Source organism: Hyla sarda, chromosome 5 (assembly GCF_029499605.1).
Source record: "Hyla sarda isolate aHylSar1 chromosome 5, aHylSar1.hap1, whole genome shotgun sequence".
Taxonomy (NCBI): Eukaryota; Metazoa; Chordata; class Amphibia; order Anura; family Hylidae; genus Hyla; species Hyla sarda.
Genome location: NC_079193.1, coordinates 259999834 through 260020130, shown reverse-complemented (window position 1 = coordinate 260020130; position 20297 = coordinate 259999834). Strand labels below are relative to the sequence as shown.

Sequence of the window (20297 nt, the reverse complement as noted above, 5' to 3'; positions counted from 1 at the left end):
TCACCCCTGCAGGCTCAGAGACGGCCCCGATCAGCCAGTAATTCCGGGTCACCGGGTCACTGGAGACCCGATTGACCCGGAATCGCCGCAGATGGCTGGACTGAATTGTCCAGCGATCTGCTGCCATCGCCGACATGGGGGGGCATAATGACCCCCCTGTGCGATATGCCGGGATGCCTGCTGAATGATTTGAGCAGGCATCCGGCTCCGGTCCCCAACCGGCTAGCGGTGGGGACCGGAATTCCCACGGGCGTATGGATACGCCCTGCGTCCTTAAGGACTCGGAATGCAGGGCGTATCCATACGCCCTGCGTCCTTAAGAGGTTAATATGGGGAAAAGGGGTGATTTAAAACATTATTGGGGGAGGGGCTTTTTCATTTTTTTTTTTTTACTTTTTTTACATTTATTCTACACTTTTATATTTCCCAAGTGGACATTTTTATAGCAATCATTAGATTGCTAATACTGTTCAATGCTATGCATAGAGTATAGCACTGATCAGTATTATCGGCGATCTTCTGCTCTGGTCTGCTGAAGGCAGATCAGTGCAGAAGACCCCGGGTGACGGAAGGAGGCATCTTGGCGGGTGATTACATCAGCCATTTTAAGTGTCCCACTGCCGCAGATGCCGTGATCTGTATTGATCACGGCATCTGAGGGGTTAATGGCAGACATCAGCGCGATCGTTGATGTCTGCCATTACCGGCGGGTCTGTGGCTGCTGACAGCCGCCGAGAGCCGCTGGGAATGAAGCAAGCGCAGCTCCTGCTCTCGTCTCACAGCCGAGGCGCTGTGCGCTAAGTGACGCCATGCAGCATCGTACATTTACGGCACATTTCCATAAGGGGTTAAAAAAGCAATGGGCAACATTGAGGACTAGTGGTCCACCAAAGAAACATATGGCACCAAATACAGTATAAGACACACCATGCTTCCTTTCAAAATCAGAAGATGTCCATCAGTGACATGAGCTCAAAACTGTCAGATAGCAGTGGGACCCAGGTATAAATCTACTTTTTGGAGAAGTCTTGCCAGAAGGAGTCTTCATAAAAGAACTTGCAGCCAAAAAGGCATACATTTGAAATAGAGGTAAGGCCAAGCAACTCAGTTATGCACAAAAACAGGAATGAGGGTACAAAAAAAACCTTAGAAGGTGCTCTGGAGTTAAAATGTGAAATATTTGGCTGTAACAGCAAGCAATTTATTTTTGATTTGAAGGCTCTGTGGAGAAATGGGCCAACATCTCACCAGAGAAATTTTTATTTAGATGGGACTTTTTAATCAATTTGTATAAAAAAATTCTGCTGTATGAAGTGACCAAAAATGCGCAATTCTGGACTTTTTACATTTATTGCCACTGATCGTGCAGTTTAATTAAAACTATATTGATGGACACTGACACACATGGCAATACCACATATCTTTATTTAAATTTTTTACATGATTTTGTTTATAAAACAAACCCCTTAGATGCGGCGATCAAAGTTGATCGTCGCATCTAAAATGAAAAAAAAAAAGCATTCCAAGCAGCTCAGTCCAGCACTCGGGATCACCAGCACCAGGGTCCTTACCTTCCTCCTCGCCATCCGATTCCTTCTGCGATGCCCCAGCCTTGCTCACCAGGCTGGAACAATCGAGTGCAGATAACACTGATCAATGCTATGATATGGCATAGCATTGAACAGTGTATGTAATCAGAAGATGGCATGTAATAGTTCCCTATAGGGACTAAAGAATGGTGTAAAAAAAAAAAAAAAAGTAATAAATGTGAATTAACCCCTTCCATACTAAAAGTTTAAATAACTGCCCTTTTCCCAAATTCCATATAAAAAATATGTAAACATAATAAAAAATAAACACATGTGTAAATGTGTAAAAATAAACATATGTGTAAATGTCTGAACTATAAAAATATTACGATAATTATACCACACAGTCAATGGCCTATACGTGAAAAAAATCCAAAGTCAAAAATTGCGTATTTTTGGCAATTTTGCTAACTCTAAAAAAACTAATAGAAAGTGATCAAAAAGTCCCATCAAAACAAAAATGATACTGATAAAAACTACATACCACAGCAAAAAAAATTTGCCCTCATACATTCCCGTATGCGGAAAAATATAAAAGTTATAGGGGTCAGAATATGACAATTTTAAACACACTAATTTTGGGGCACGTAGTTATAATTTTTTTTTAAATAGTAAAATAAAATAAAACCTATATATATTAGGTATTCTTGTGACTGTATGGACCTACATAATAAAGATAAGGTGTCAATTTTTCCGAAAAGTACACTGCGTACAAACAGAAGCCCCCCAAATTTTGTTTTTCAATTTTGTCCCACAAATATTTTTTTTCTGGTTTCGCTGTAGAATTTGTGGTGAAATGATTAATGGTATTACAAAGTAAAATCGGTGGCGCAAAAAACAAGCCCTCATATTGGTCTGTAGGTGAAAAATTGAAAGTGCTATGATTTTTAGAAGGTGAGGAGGAAAGAATTTGATAACCTGTGGTCAGGCCCGGCCTTTGGGGTGTGCGAGCTGTGCGGCTGCACAGGACCCCATAGCAACAGGGGCGCCGGGAGGCTGACACAGCTCGCAGTGTAAAAGGCCGGTCAAAGATGGGGAGAAGCGAGCTACAGGCTGCAGCTGCTTTGAAGGAGGAAGCAAGGTCCGGAGTGTGGAGGAGGAGCTTGGGGGTGCGGGCAGCGTCCAAGTGCTGCGCGTGCCTTCACAGAGAGCCACAGAAGGATCCCTGTGTGCAGTGTGAAGGCGGTGGCCGGTGCTCTACAAGTGGATTCCAGTACCTGGCTGTTCTAAATAATTGTTTATTTTGTGCTTTTTTAATTTATTTATTTTTTAAACAGGGCATAAGAAATGTGAAGGGGGGCAGGGTCCATCCGTCTAATTATGGAATAAAGAGAGAGAGTCTGATTAATGGGGACAGAGAAGTGGACTGGTGAAGGGGGGAGGGTCTGGTGAGGGGGGGGGATGGTCTGATTACGTGTGACAGGGGACTGAGTAATAAGAACATGGGACTGGTGAAGGGGGGTCTGAGTCTTCTTAAGGGGGACTGGTGAAGTGGGAGGACCTGATTAAGAGGGTCTGCATCTGATTAAGGGGGGCAGGGGAATGGTGAAGGGGGATATGGAACTGATTAAGGGGGCAGGGGACTCATTAAGGGGGACAGGGGACTGATTAAGGGGGAGAGGGGACTAGTGAAGGGGGGCAGGGGACTGATTAAGGGGAGGCAAGTGTTTTGTTGAACGGGTGGCCAAGGGTTTTGGTGATGGGAATGAAGGTGGCATATCATGTGCTTCAAATTGTCTAGAGGGTGCCAAACAAAAACATTGGTTGAAGAAATGTGGGAGAGTCTATGCATGCTTAGTGTTGTAAAATAGTTAGATATAGTGTTCTAACAACATAGCTCTTGTTTCTACAATACATAAACTTATGCATAACTTATGTATACATTGATTGTTACCAGTCAATCCAGTTATTTATTATTGTACTTGTTTGCACTTGCACTTAAATTATCTGTAATAAAAAATAAATATTTGTTACAAAGATTTTTTTCCTCTTTGTGGGGGGGGGGGGGGGGCACCACAACGTTAGCTCACACAGGGCACCTGAACACCTAAGGCCGGCCCTGCCTGTGGTCCTTAGGGGGTTAAACCAGCATAAGAATCTTTCCGCAGAGTATCAGATAATCTGGCACCTATACAGTTTCCTTAAAGGGGTGCTCCGTTAAAAAACATTTTTTTTAAATCAACTGTTGCAAGAACGTTAAACAGATTTGTAAATTACTTCTATTTAAAAATCTTAACCTTTCCAGTACTTATCAGCTGCTGTATGCTCCACAAGTTCTTTTCTTTTTAAATATCTTTTCTGTCTGACCACAGTGCTTTCTGCTGACTCCTCTGTCTGTCTCAGGAACTGTCAAGAGCAGGAGCAAATCCCCAGAGCAAACCTATCCTGCTCTTGACAGTTCCTGAGATAGACAGAGGTGTCAGCAGAGAGCACTGTGGTCAGATAGAAAAGAAATTCAAAAAGAAAAGAACTTCTTGTGGAGCATACAGCAGCTGAAAAGTACTGGGAGGGTTAAGATTTTAAATAGATATAATTTGCAAATCTGTTTAACTTTCTGGCACCAATTGATAAAATAAAATACTTTTTCATCGGAGTACCCATTTAATGCTAGATTTAAGAAATGTTTCTAAATTATTATTATTTTTAATTTCATATATACAATATTGATTTTTAAAGATCTGTAAAGTATTACATAGTTAAACATATAGAAAGCGATCCATATGTTTCACCATAACTATATAAAAGTTATAAGAATATCATACCTTTTTGTTGTTCTTTCTTACCTACTCTGTTTATTTATCTTACATCATATGGACATTTTTAGTTGTAAAACTCAATTTTATTATTTACCCAAAACTATAATTTCTAAGTGTTGGCTATGTCTCTACCATATTTCATATTATTTTAACTTAAGCAGATTAAAACCTTTTTCAAAGATTTCTATTTTATGTTCAGCCAGAGATGGCAGCATTCCCCAATTCTCAAATTATCTCCAACCACACTGCTGCTACAGAAAGCGAAGTAGAAGAAACATCAGCAGCAAGATAACAGAGACCTGAGGTTAATTCAAGTATTTAACAGCATACCTATACACAATAATTATTGTGAATGTTTGTTTATGTACACATAAACACCCAGACACATAGGCACAGACACACTCACACACATTTATACATCACAGTTTGTTATGTTTCAACTTTATGCTCAAATAAAAATAAATAAATGTTTCCCCATCATTCTGCAGTCAGAATTCCATAAAGAGAATGTGTAAATATAATTACAGACATTTTTTCTAAGGCTGCGTTCACATCACGATTTCTCTTGCCGACTTGAGTACACGATTTTATAACTTAAAATCGTATGAAATCGTATATAAAGTCGGATCCATTGACCTCCATTAAAAAATCGGATCCATTACACACATGCGATTTGATCCACATCCGATTTCACACGATTTTTGTTTGTGTCTGAAATCGGGTTTGACCACAATTTCAGAGCTGAACAAAAATCGTGTGAAATCGGATGCGGATCAAATCAGATGTGTGCAACGGATCCGATTTTTTAATGGAGGTCAATGGATCCGACTTTATATACGATTTCATACGATTTTAAGTTATAAAATCGTGTACTCAAGTCGGATGGAGAAATCATGATGTGAACGCAGCCTTACTTATTAAAAATAACAAAAACCTTAACCCCTTAAGGACAATGGACGTTCTCCTATGCCCCCGTTTCCGAGTCCTTAAGGACCGAGGACGTAGGAGTACGTCCTGTCCATTCCCAGCCCCCCACCGCTAGCCGGAGGGGAGCCGGTGCCCGATGCCTGCTGAAATCGTTCAGCAGGCATCGCGGCATAACGCCCAGGGGGGTCATTATGCCCCCCCATGTCGGCGATCGCAGCGCATCGCTCGTCAATTCATACGAGCGATGCGCTGCGATTCCGTTCCCCGCCGCTCGCCGGGCGGGGATCGGAGCCGGATGTCTGCTGATTTCTATCAGCAGACATCCCGGCAGTGTGCAGGAGTCATCAGGGTCACGTGTGACCCTGTGACCCGGATATAGATGGTGACTGGTGGTGTAGTATCCACCACCAATCACCATCCATGCTGTACTGGGGGCTGGCATTGTGGCCACCCCCCTCAGTACAGTTGTGATTGGGTGGCCAAAGTGGCCACACCAATCACATAGTAATGGGAGGGGGTGGTGGGGGCTAGGAGCACGTTGCTCCGTTCTGCCCACCATTCCACAGAGATCTGGTGTGCAGGACGGAGCCCCGTGCTGCCCACCATCCCCTGAGTCCCAAAAAAGTGCCCCTTGCCCCCTTTCTGTGGCCCCTTGGGACAGGTTAGGGTTAAAAAAAAAAAAAGTTTATTTTTTTGTCTTTTTTTCAGCGTACCTCAGTGGGTGTCCGTGGGTCCGTAGCACCTTTAGCTGCTTGACCCCGACCCTGCTGGGTCGCTGTGGTCTGCCGCCAGCCTTTTTTTTTTTGGCGCAGATCTTTTTTTTTTTTTTTTTTCACTAAGCGTGTGTGCAGACCCTCTTAGTTATAAAAGAGCGGTCCGCCACCGTTTGTTAAAGCCCACCCGCCACTGATCAGTCCCGTAGTACTGATCAGCGTTTTTTTGTGTGCTGCCGGAGCTTTTTTCGGGTTTTCTAGCGTGTTTTTGCACCCATAGGCGGTCCGTGCCACCAGTAGCAGGCGTGTACTTACCTGTGTGTGTGCGGCGTGCCTCACCGCTGTCGGTGATTTATCACTGATCAGCGTTTTTTTTTGTGGTACAGGCACTTTTTTGGTTAACGCGGTTTATTTTTTGCACCCATAGGCGGTCCGTGCCACCAGTAGCAGGCGTGTACTGTGTGGACGGACCGTACCTGTGTGTGCAGCCTGTCCCACCGCTGTCTGTGATTTATCACTGATCAGCGTTTTTTTTGGGGTTCAGGTGGGTGCATTTTTTTCGGGGTAAAGCGTTTTTTTATTTTATTTTTCGGGTTTTTTTTGTGTGGGGGTCAGTGGCCAGACCCCCCACTGACTTCTGCGCCCCCTGCCGCCACAAGCGCTAATCAGTGCGCACACCACTGATTAGATAAACACTTTTTTTTGGCGCAGGGCTTTTTTGCGCTAGAAGTCCCCCCGTTTTTTTTTTTTAAAAAGGCTCCTTTTTATTTTATATTTTTTTCTGTTAGGGCGGGTTAGTTTAGTTAGGATAGGTTAGGGATGGTTAGGGAGGTAATATCGCACCACACCACACGCAGCACACACACCAATAAAGTTTCCCCACACACACACACACATATCCACATTAGAGTAGGGAAATGGCCCGCAGAGCGTTTTCGGCGGAGGAGGCATATGACCTAATTGCCTCCGACACCGAGAGCGGCTCAGAGGACGATGAAGACCCCACCTTCCTTATTTCATCGTCCTCCTCATCATCTAGTTCTGATGATGAGCCACCAAGGCGGCGGAGACGCCGCCGTGCGGTGCCGCAAACCTCCTCTGCCCTTGACCCTGTGCCCCATGCTAGTATGAGTCCCCCTGGCGCTCATACTAGTGAAGCCCCCCTGCCAAGGTCACTGGTACATCGTACCGGAGAACTTGACTGGGCTGAGCCAGTGGACCACGAGCCCGTGATTCCTGAGTTTGTTGGCGACTCAGGAATCAAAATTAACATCGCCGGGTTCACTGAAAAGGACTTTTTCGGTCATTTTTTCAGTGACGACTTTGTTAATTTGATGGTTACACAGACGAATCTGTACGCCCAACAGTTCGTCGCCGCTAACCCGGGCTCACTTTTAGCTAGACCCGGCGGCTGGACTCCAGTCGATGCAGCCGAATTGAGGACCTTTTGGGGCCTCGCGCTGCATATGGGTATAGTTAAAAAAACCAGTGTCAGGCAATATTGGAGTGGGGACGTCTTTTACCAGACACCCCTCTACAGTATGGCCATGGCACGCTCCCGGTTCGAGGCCATTCGGAGATGTTTGCATTATGCTGATAATGCGCCATGTCCCCCCCGAACTGATCCCGCGTATGACCGCCTGTATAAAATCAGGCCGGTCATCAATCACTTCGGGGCCAGATTTTGGGAGGCCTATGTCCCGGGGCGGGAGGGTTCTATTGATGAGTCTCTCATCAGCTTCAAGGGGAGACTCAGCTTCCGGCAATACATCCCGACCAAGCGGGCGCAGTATGGCGTGAAGATGTATAAACTTTGCGAGAGTACCTCCGGGTACACTTGCAAGTTTATAGTGTATGAGGGACGAGATTCCCGTTTTGAACCCCCAGAATGTCCCCCCACTCTGGGTGTTAGCGGGAAAATCGTTTGGGGCCTTTTGCACCCATTGCTAGATAAAGGTTACCACCTTTACGTGGATAACTTTTATACTAGTATCCCTCTCTTCACATCCCTCGCCGCCAGATCCACGGTCGCTTGTGGGACAGTCCGGAAGAATCAAAGAGGCCTTCCGCCCCATCCCCTACATGCTCCTATCCCCCGGGGTGAGAACCTGTTGTTGGTCCGGTATAAGGACAAGAGGGATGTCCTTATGCTCACCACAATTCATGGGAATGGCAGCACCCCTGTCCCTGTGCGAGGTACCGCGGGACCGGTCCTCAAGCCCGATTGTATTCTGGACTACAATCGGTATATGGGGGGAGTTGATCTTTCTGATCAAGTCCTCAAGCCATATAACGCTATGCGGAAAACACGCGTATGGTATAAAAAGGTTGCGGTCTACATGGTACAGGTTGCCATGTACAACTCTTTTATACTGTACCAGAATGCTGGCAACACAGGGACATACCTGGAGTTCCAAGAGGTAGTTCTAAAGGCCCTCATCTTTGGTGACCGCCAAAGAGCGGGTCAGAGCACCTCTGGAACTTTAGGTCCCCGGATCGTCCCCGGCCAACACTTTCCAGGTGTGATCCCCAACACTGGAAGGACGGGACGAACCCAGAAGAAATGCATAGTGTGTCACAAGAAGGGGAGACGGAGGGACACCACCACTCAATGTGACACTTGCCCCGATCATCCGGGCCTCTGCATAGGCTGCTTCAGGGAGTATCACACTTCCATGGAGTACTAAATTTTCCATCCTTTGCCCTAATTTTCATTCCCCAGAATTCGGCTCCAATGTACCAGTCCAGGGTACATTGACTTCCAAATTTTAAACCAAAACACACCCCCAAAAAACAAAACCTTTTTCCCAATAGCCCAATATCTTTTTTTTTTTCTTCCACCTAAAAAATGGGTCATGGGACACAGAGTCAACAGCATTGGAGGTTTGCATCTGCCTCAAATGCGCAACGCCCTCTCTCCCCACCTAAGCGGGTTGCGCATTTGAGGTAACAGAATAGGGACGGCCCCACACATCCCTTTCCCAGAATGATGATTCAGAGTATAGGGTTTGGGGCAGGCATCATTTTTACTTTTGGCTGTACTCTGGGTCATCATTCTGGGAAAATAATTGGCATATCAGTACTAAAATTGCAATTTTCTTCCCCCCATAGTATACTTCATCCATTCCTGGAAAATCAATGAAGGGAACACCCGTCTGTTCCAAATCTCCACTTCACCCTATACACCTTCCCTAGGGGTGTACTGTTTGTAGTATTCTCACATATGGATGTTCCTTTCTTGTATTTTCCTCTGAATGTATGTAACTGTTAGGTCCGTAACAAACATCCGCCTCAAATGCGAAGAGTTCTCGCTGAGCTCTGTCATATTTCCAGGCGACAATTCGGAGTCACATGTTAGTTGTTCCCAGAAAGATGAAGCAGAGCATAGGTTGAAAATTGCAATTTACAAAAGCTACCCTTCATCCATTCCTGGAAAATAAATTTAGGAAACACCTGTGCATTAAAAATGTACTCTTTACCCCTATACCCATTCCTCAGGTTGGGTACTTTCTGTAATGGTGTCACATGTGGGTGTTTCATTTTTGTATTTTCCTCGGAATGTATGTAACCGTCAGCTACTGATATGCCAAAGGCCACAAATACAAAGTGACCTCTATGACTTCTGAGCCTTGTTGTGCGCCCGCCCAGCACGTTACCCCATATGTGGATGTATTTTTATAATCAGGGGGAAAAGCCCTCCAAAATTTGTAACTCAATTTCTCATATTGTGTTAATAATTGGGTAACCCCAGCATTTTACTGTAAAAAAATCAAATTTTTCAATTTATCGCCCACTTTTCAAAAAAAACCTGTGAGGTGTTATTTCCCGCTGTACCCCTTGTTACGTTCATTGAGGGGTGAAGTTTCTAAAATGGTGTCACATGTGTTTTTTTTTTTTTTTCCTGTTGGGGGCTTTATAAATGCACATGACCCCCGACTTCAATTACAACAAAATTTTCACTCCTTCTATTCTGAGCATTGTAGTGCGTCCACAGAGCAATTTACATCCACATATGGGGTATTTTTTTTTCTCAGACAAAATTGTTCTACAAATTTTGGAGGCCTTTTGCCCTATTACCCAATGTGAAAATGAAACATTTGGGGTAACACTATCAATATAGTGCAAAAAAATCTAATTTTTCACTTTTACGGCCCACTGTTCAAAAAACCTGTGAGGTGTAAGTACTCACTGTAACACTGTTACGTTCCCCAAGGGGTCTAGTTTCCAAAATGGTATGCCATGTGTTTTTTTTTTTTTTACTGTCCTGGCACCATAGGGGCTTCCTAAATGTGGCATGCCCCCAGAGCAAAATTTGTAACTCCTTCGCTTCTGAGACCTGTAGTGCGCCAGCAGAGCACTTTTCACCCCCATATGGGGTGTTTTCTGAATCGGGAGAAATTTGGCTTTAAATTTTGGGGGGTATTTTCTGCTTTAACCCTTTGTAACAATGTAAAATATTTGGGAAACCAAGCATTTTAGGTAAAATTTATTATTTTTTTTTACATATGCCAAAGTCGTGAAACCCCTGTGGGGTATTAAGGTTCACTTTACCCCTTGTTACGTTCCCCGAGGGGTCTAGTTTCCAAAATGGTATGCCATGTGGTTTTTTTTAGCTGTCCTGGCACCATAGGGGCTTCCTAAATGCGGCATGCCCCCAGAGCAAAATTTGCTTCAAAAAAGCCAAATGTGACTCCTTCTCTTCTGAGACCTGTAGTGCGCCAGCAGAGCACTTTTCACCCCCATATGGGGTGTTTTCTGAATCGGGAGAAATTGGGCTTCAAATTTTGGGGGGTATTTTCTGCTTTAACCCTTTGTAAAAATGTAACATTTTTGGGAAACCAAGCATTTTAGGTAAAATTTATTATTTTTTTTTACATATGCCAAAGTCATGAAACCCCTGTGGGGTATTAAGGTTAACTTTACCCCTTGTTACGTTCCCCGAGGGGTCTAGTTTCCAAAATGGTATGCCATGTGGTTTTTTTTAGCTGTCCTGGCACCATAGGGGCTTCCTAAATGCGGCATGCCCCCAGAGCAAAATTTGCTTCAAAAAAGCCAAATGTGACTCCTTCTCTTCTGAGACCTGTAGCGCGCCAGCAGAGCACTTTTTACCCCCATATGGGGTGTTTTCTGAATCAGGAGAAATTGGGCTTCAAATTTTGGGGGGGTATTTTCTGCTTTAACCCTTTGTAAAAATTTAAAATTTTTGGGAAACCAAGCATTTTAGGTAAAATTTATTATTATTTTTTTTACATATGCCAAAGTCGTGAAACCCCTGTGGGGTATTAAGGTTCACTTTACCCCTTGTTACGTTCCCCGAGGGGTCTAGTTTCCAAAATAGTATGCCATGTGGGTTTTTTTTTAGCTGTCCTGGAACCATAGGGGCTTCCTAAATGCGGCATGCCCCCAGAGCAAAATTTGCTTCAAAAAAGCCAAATGTGACTCCTTCTCTTCTGAGACCTGTAGTGCGCCAGCAGAGCACTTTTCACCCCCATATGGGGTGTTTTCTGAATCGGGAGAAATTGGGCTTTAGATTTTGGGGGGTATTTTCTGCTTTAACCCTTTGTAAAAATGTAAAATTTTTGGGAAACCAAGCATTTTAGGTAAAATTTATTATTATTTTTTACATATGCCAAAGTCGTGAAACCCCTGTGGGGTATTAAGGTTCACTTTACCCCTTGTTACGTTCCCCGAGGGGTCTAGTTTCCAAAATGGTATGCCATGTGTTTTTTTTTTAGCTGTCCTGGCACCATAGGGGCTTCCTAAATGCGGCATGCCCCCAGAGCAAAATTTGCTTCAAAAAAGCCAAATGTGACTCCTTCTCTTCTGAGACATGTAGTGCGCCAGCAGAGCACTTTTCACCCCCATATGGGGTGTTTTCTGAATCGGGAGAAATTGGGCTTCAAATTTTTGGGGGTATTTTCTGCCTTAACCCTTTGTACAAAAGGAAAATTTGGGGGAAACCAAGCATTTTAGGTAAAATTTATAATTTTTTTTTACATATGCCAAAGTCGTGAAACCCCTGTGGGGTATTAAGGTTCACTTTACCCCTTGTTACGTTCCCCAAGGGGTCTTGTTTCCAAAATGGTATGCCATGTGTTTTTTTTTTGCTGTCCTGGCACCATAGGAGCTTCCTAAATGCGGCATGCCCCCAGAGCAAAATTTGCTTCAAAAAAGCCAAATGTGACTCCTTCTCTTCTGGGACCTGTAGTGCGCCAGCAGAGCACTTTTCACCCCCATATGGGGTGTTTTCTGAATCGGGAGAAATTGGGCTTCAAATTTTGGGGGGTATTTTCTGCTTTAACCCTTTGTAAAAATGTAAAATTTTTGGGAAACCAAGCATTTTTTACATTTGCAAAAGTCGTGAAACCCCTGTGGGGTATTAAGGCTCACTTAATTCCTTGTTACGTTCCTCAAGGGGTCTAGTTTCCAAAATGGTATGGCATGTGGGGGGTTTTAGCTGTTCTGGCACCATAGGGGCTTCCTAAATGCAACATGCCCCCCAAAAACCATTTCAGAAAAACGTACTCTCTAAAATCTCCTTGTCGCTCCTTCGCTTCTGAGCCCTCTACTGTGCCCACTGAACACTTTACATAGACATATGAGGTATGTGCTTACTCGAGAGGAATTGGGCTACAAACACAAGTAAAAATTTTCTCCTTTTACCCCTTGCAAACATTCAAAAATTGGGTCTACAAGAACATGCGAGTGAAAAAAAATGAAGATTTTGAATTTTCTCCTTCACTTTGCTGCTATTCCTGTGAAACATGTAAAGGGTTAAAACGCTTACTGAATGTCATTTTGAATACTTTGGGGGGTGTAGTTTTTATAATGGGGTCATTTATGGGGTATTTCTAATATGAAGACTCTTCAAATCCACTCCAAACCTGAACTGGTCCCTGAAAAATATTGAGTTTGAAAATTTTGTGAAAATTTGGAAAATTGCTGCTGAACTTTGAAGCCCTCTGGTGTCTTCCAAAAGTAAAAACACGTAAATTTTATGATGCAATCATAAAGTAGACATATTGTATATGTGAATCAAAAAATCAATTTTCCTTACAAGCAGAGAGCTTCAAAGTTAGAAAAATGCAAAATTTTAAATTTTTTCGTCAAATTTTGGGATTTTTCACCAAGAAAGGATGCAAGTTACCATAAAATTTTACCACTATGTTAAAGTAGAATATATCACGAAAAAACAATCTCGGAATCAGAATGATCAGTAAAAGCATTCCAGAGTTATTAATGTTTAAAGTGACAGTGGTCAGATTTGCAAAAAACGCTCTGGTCCTTAAGGTATAAAATGGCCTGGTCCTTTAATTTTTCAGAGGAATATTTAAAAATAAAAGAAGGAATCTTGGTTGCTATGGGCAACTACACCACTCTTTCTCTACACAGGTTTTGATAAATCTCCCCCTATAACCCTACCACGGTCAAAGCAATACAGGAGCCATAGCCCTGACTTAGACCTGTACCCCATAATTGTAAGCGCTGCGGAATCTGTAGGCGCTATATAAATAAAATTATTATTATTATTCTTATTAGACCCAATCAAACATCGCAGTAGAGATATGTAGAGATATGACAATTGTTTCCTCCAACTGTTTCCATCGAAGCTTGAGATCATCTGCAGAAAATAGTGGAAAAAATTCCACAAATTCATGTGTGCAGACTTTGTGGTATCATACCAATGAACACACCAAACAATAGCAACCATTGAACAATGCTGTGTGGACCCTGCTTACTACAAAGTACCACTCTTCAAATCAACACAATGTGTGCATTAAAGGGGTTATCCAGCAATTTGTTTTCTGGCTTAGCTGCCACAATAAAAGTATTAAACTTCAACTTACCTACAACCGCTCTCCCAGTGCCGCTGGAATCGATGTCCTTTCCTCTAGCCCTGGTCTTCTTCCAACTTCAGGAGTCCGACACGTAACCCTTAGCTCACTGCGCCCGGGCATTACAGTGCCACTCAGACTATCACCGGCCAAGGTGGAACAATGCTGCTGCTGGCAATTAGCTGATTACAGTGTTACGCTTCGGGCCCCAGAAGCTGAAAGACGAACAGGGCTGGAGGACAGAAGAGCAATTGCAGCCACAACTAGCAGTGGACAGTAAAGTGATGATTACAGTATAATCTCCCAATAGCGGACACTCACTGGGAATAAAAAAGTGTCCACTATTGGGAGATGTCCCCTTTAAGCCTTTTTTTTCCCAATAGGGGACATCTCCCAATAGTGGACACTTTTTTATTTTTTTTTTAAATCGACTGGTGCCAGAAAGTTAAACAGATTTGTAAATTACTTCTATTAAAAAATCTTAATCCTTCCAGTACTTTTTAGGGGCTATATATACTAGAGAAGAAATGCTTTTCTTTTTGGATTTCTCTGATGTCATGACCACAGTGCTCTCTGCTGACCTCTGCTGTCCATTTTTGGAACTGTCCAGAGCAGAAGAAAATCCCCATAGCAAACATATGCTGCTCTGGACAGTTCCTAAAATGGACAGCAGAGGTCAGCAGAGAACACTGTGGTCGTGACATCAGAAAAATCCAAAAAGAAAAGCATTTCTTCTGTAGTATATAGCCCCTAAAAAGTACTGGAAGGATTAAGATTTTTTAATAGAAGTAATTTACAAATCTGTTTAACTTTCTGGCACCAGTTGATTTAGATTTAAAAAAAAAAAACGTTTTCCACGGGAGTACCCCTTTAAACATCTTTCTAAAAGACGGAATACTGTTCTGTACTCACTCCAGAGTGTAATTACCTACAAGACACGATGAAAAGCTAAATATAAAGAAATAATTTTGCACTGTAAGGGTACGTTCAAACGTACACAGATTTGATGCGTAGGATTTGATGCGCAGGATTTTCTGCTGCAGATTTCAATGTAAACTATATGACTGAGCACAGCTTCTAATCTACAGTTACAAATCCTGCGCATCAAATCTGTGCAGGATCCTGTACGTGTGAACGTACCCTTATAAGGCTTTAAAAAAAATCTCAACAATATAATTAATTAGGAAAAGTAATGCCAAATCATTCATGCCAAATCATTCCCCCAGCAATGTCATATCATTCCTTCATTCCCTCATCCCCGTTTTTCTTACTTCTTTCCTGGCCAGCAGGCAGTGATGAGTGACGCTCCTCTGCGCTTCACCTGACGTCACTCCCCGCCCCCTTAATGTAAGTGACCGCCCCCATGCCCCCTCCCATAGACTTGTATTGAGGGGGCAGGACCGTGACGTCATGGTGCTCCGGCCCCTGTATCGCCCCGTCATCACGCAAAGAGATTTTCCTCTGTGCTATGACGATGGTGGGGTGCCGCTACTGAGAACGCGGGGGTCCCCAGCAGCGGGACCCCTACGGTCAGACATCTTATCCCCTAGGGGCGGAGTACCCCTTTAGGGACACAGTTCGTTTGTATTGAGGGGGCAGGACCGTGACGTCATGGTGCTCCGGCCCCTGTATGGCCCCGTCATCACGCAAAGAGATTTTCCTCTGTGCTATGACGATGGTGGGGTGCCGCTACTGAGAACGCGGGGTCCCCAGCAGCGGGACCCCTACGGTCAGACATCTTATCCCCTAGGGGCGGAGTACCCCTTTAGGGACACAGTTCATTTGCATTTTGGCCTTAAGGACACAGCAAGTTAATTTTTGCATATTAATTTTTTCTTCCTCACTTCTAAAAACCCGAACTCTTTTTATTTTTCTATCTGCACACCCATATGGGAGCTTGTTTTTGTCATGACCATTTGTACTTTGTAATGACACTTTTCATTTTACCATAAAATGTATGGCACAACCAAAAAATATTGTTTCGGGGAAAATTGAAATAAAAAGGTTTCTCTGACCCAGTTATTTAGCCATAATAGGTTGGCCTGAGTCACTCAGATCCTTACATTTGCTGATTTTTCCTGCTTGCCTAATATATTCCATTCCTTGGCAGGTGGCATTGTAATTGTTGCATATAATATTTGTGGTCGGGGCTCCACATGTGACCGGCAAGACTGTCCTACACCAGTAGATAATACTTCTTTTGTGGTTCCTGTAAGGAAACCAATAAAATATATGCATAACACTTTATAGTAAAGCGGTTGAACTGTTCCCAAAAAACCCGACCGAGGGTTAGCCTTTAGAGTGCAAAAACACAAAACCGTGCAGGAATAAAATAATTTATTGGAATTACAATACCAAGTATCTGAAGACATCAGCCATTTCGTTGTGGAGATTTGGGACATAAGTAGAATAGCAGCCTGACTTCCACCTGCCTAACTTCAGTATAATGTGTGGAGGAACCTTGTGTCGTGATGCTGCTGATGCTGCCCCAATGCGAAAAGAGTGACCTGAGAGTTCCTGATGACTACCTCCCAAAGTGGTGATCAATGACCTTATGTGAGAAACGAACTGTGACATGATCAGAGCAAACTTCCCATTGTGTTCACATCACAAACGTTCTACATACCTGCATAGAAGGTTAAACCTAACAACAACGGCAGAACTGTGCCCATCACCTCAACCGAGGGCAGGCCTTAAGAGGGCAAAACATCTGACCTGGTAGGTTAAGTAGTAGAATGCATAAACCTCATGAACAACACCACCCCCTAACTTCACTGACCCTGAAAAACCTAATAGATACCCTATGACAGTAGAATCAACCAACTAATTATGAACTACTAGTGATGGATAGCTGTAACCACTATACCTACTTTGAAGGATAAGCCAGCACTGACTCTAGACCATGCTAGCATACAAGCTAAATATACTGACGTGTGATATTAAACCAAGAGAAACTGATCACGCCTGCCTGTCACGCCTAAACTACACTGTCCGATCCCTATTTTAGAGGCCAAAAACACAAACTGTTAGCCAATTGACACACACGTAACCTGACCCCACGACAGACCTTGACCATGATGTGCATATTTACCTGTAACAGAACTAAGCTCGAGAAACTTACCTGAAGCATTGCCTGTTGCGGTAAACGAACATTGCATCACCATCGTACCTGTAGACAAGCCAGGACTATGCATAGACAATGTGCCTATCCCCCAGAGAGGTCTTACATGCCTTCAACTACACTCAAATAACCCCAACCTGGACACTGACCCAACCTTTAACCGCCGAACTTCTGCCTCAAAACTGAACCTGGGGTGATGTCCTGCCGCGATTGGCAGATAACTTCAATTGTGATCATGGACCGCTCCAAATATATAGCTGAGGTCATGAGACAGCTAGATGACACTTCCACATACAAGTATTGAAAACTGATACCCATAGTCATATTGCACAAAAAGTCAAAAGTGTCCTTCAGGAGGCTTTAGCCTTAGGCTTGATAGACCAAACTTTGTACCAATATCTACTAGTCTCCAATCCTAAGACATCTATTTTGTATATAATACCGAAAATACATAAGTCCCTTGTAGACCCTCTCGGATGACCCATTGTCTCCGGGAGGGACTCTATTACCAGCCATTTGTCAATTTTTCTTGCTAAAATACTGAGGGGATATGCCACAAACACCAAATCGTATATAAGAGACACATCAGATTTTTTGATCAAATTACAAAATATTACATTAATTGATCACGTTATTCTAGCAACCTTGTATGTAACAAGCCTTTATGCATCGATCCCTCATACTAAGGGTATTAAGGCGGTGAAAGATGCCATCACTCCAGAATTCTCAGAAGAAAAAGTCTCCTTTAAAATCTCATTACTTACATTGGTTTTAGAAAATAACTATTTTACATTTAACGACCGTTATTACAGTCAAATTGCAGGGACCGCAATGGGCATAAATGGTGCACCCACATACGCAAACATCTTTTTCACTGCCCTTGAGGACACTTTCTTCTATGTGGTGCACCACTTCAGCTTTGTGCTGTGGTGGTGGCGCTACATAGATGACGTGTTCCTCATCTGGCAGGGCAGTGAGACACAAGTACATGACTTCTATAAATTCTTAAACCAAATAGATTCCAACATCCAGTTCACATTACATTGGTCACACGAGCCAGTACAATTCTTAGATACAACAGTTACAGTGGATGACACTAAGTTAACCACGGACTTGTACACAAAAAAGACCAACTGTAATTCCATCTTGAGGTTCGATAGTAATCACCCTAAAAATATTGTCAGATCTTTACCAACTAGTCAAATGATGAGGGCCCGACATATTATCAGTAAAGAGGAGAACATTGGGCCTGCCATGAACTCCATGGTACAAAATTTTATACAACGCAGGTACCCTGCTAATTTAGTCCTACGGAGTAAAAAAAAAGTTATGGCTCTTGACAGACGTACTCTAATATACGATAATAAACAGAGAACAACTATGACACCCATTCCATTCGTATCTACATTTAATCCAAGTTCCAACAAGATTGCCAGTATTATCAAAAAATACTGGCACATCATAGACAAGTTATCCTATCATTAGCGAATTTACTGAACTACTCCTCATATCATACCGTAAACCCCCCAGTTTACTCAACAAACTTGTTAGGGCAGATACCTCGACATCCAGGGGTTTCCAACAATCATACCTTGCAGTCCAGAACAAGGTATCTTACCCTTGTCGAAACTGTGTAAATTGTCAATATATGATGAAGGGACCTATTTTCAAACACCCGAGCACAGGTATTGAATATAAAATCAAATCATATCTTACATGCACAATGGATTACATCATTTATGTGCTGATATGTCCCTGTAATCTTTTATATGTAGGCAAGACAACCCTGGAATTTAAACAAAGACTAAACCAACATAGATACTCAATTCGAAAACAGAGAATTGATTTACCCGTCTCTTTTTTTTGGAGGTGGGTCATCAAGAGAAAGACCTGAAATTCACGTTAATCGACCACATTCCCCCCTTTTGGTGGTGACCAGACCAATGCCCTAAAAAAGCATGGGTTAAGATGGATTTACAATTTGAACTCACTCAGACTAAATGGCCTGAATGTTGAGTTCATTGTAACGCAAGGTATTTTAAATGCTGTTTAATTAGAAAACTGAATGGTATATTATATCTGTTGTCAGAAAAAAGTGATAATTGTATTTCATTTTTCTCATAGATATACTAATTTGTTTATTTTTTCTTTCTTATAGATAACAAGGAGGAGGCAGTGGCATGCGTTTGAAGGTTTTTGCACACACCAAAAATACCTGCAGTTATGTTATGCACAACTATGGTTCATATATTTTGAGCACCTGCATAGCCATCCTATATGTCACATTTTATCTAGCGACCTGTTTGTATGTACAGTTGCCGGATTACCGGATTGGACTGACTACAGTGGGTTCCCTGCGCTCCCATGCCCTGCAGGCAGGGGTAGCAGGGTCCCACTGGACGCTCTCCCACACACTATCTGTGTGTGACTGAGCTGTCCTGGTCGCCTGATTTCCGCTGATCCGTCACTTCAAGCAGTAAACTGCAATTTGTGCATCATTAATTTGTATCATTAATCATAATGGCTGCTAGATTCTTCTATTCCCCACTGCACCTGTGCAGGCATGACGGGGACATGTTTCTATGACTACAGATGATGCTGGTATCTGAGACAAGGCAGGTATGATGGGTATACTACATACCACCACCTATGTGTCGTGATGTTATTGTACTGAAGACGTGACCATGACAACAACTGCTCAGTGAATTCCCCTGCAGCCGTGTCACGTATGATCAGTATACAACCGCCTGGTGATGTTGTCGCTCTGAAAACGTGTCAGTAAAAACAACTATGCAATGGGTCCCCCTGCATACGTGGCAGGTATAATGGGTATACCACCGCCTATGTTTCATGATGTTGTTGGTCTGAAGACGTGAGATGTGTCAGTAACAACAACTGCGCAGTGCATCCCCCTGCAGAGGTGTCAGGTAAGAAGGATAAACCACCGCTTATGTGTCATGATGTTGTTGTCCTGAAGATGCATGAGTACCAATGACTATGCAATGTATCCCCCTGCAGATGTAGCAGGTATGAAGGATACACCACTTATGTGTCGAAATGTTGTTGCTCTGAAGACGCAGTAACAACAACAGAGCGGTGCATTCCCCTGCAGACATAGCAGGTACGAAGGGTATACAACCGCCTATGTGTCGTGATGTTCTCACTCTGAAAACGTGTCAGTAGCAACGACTATGCAATGTATCCCTCTGCAGTCGTGGCAGGTATGAGGGGTATACACCACTTATGTGTCGTGATGCTGTTGCTCTGAATATGTGTCAGAAATGAACAACCATGTCGAACGACCCCCTGCAGAAGTGGCAGGTATGATGGGAAACAACCGTAATACTATGAGTGTA

The 20297-nt window shown here is 43.1% G+C and overlaps 1 long non-coding RNA gene across 1 annotated transcript in view; it reads left to right on the top strand.

The window, feature by feature from the left end:
* The window catches only part of LOC130273976 (uncharacterized), a 100151-nt gene extending 95502 nt beyond the window's left edge, over positions 1–4649 (top strand). The window contains exon 3 of the long non-coding RNA XR_008844189.1: positions 4545–4649. This is a non-coding gene — a long non-coding RNA (uncharacterized LOC130273976). The remainder of the gene's footprint in view (positions 1–4544) is intronic.
* The last annotated feature ends 15648 nt before the right edge of the window (positions 4650–20297 follow it).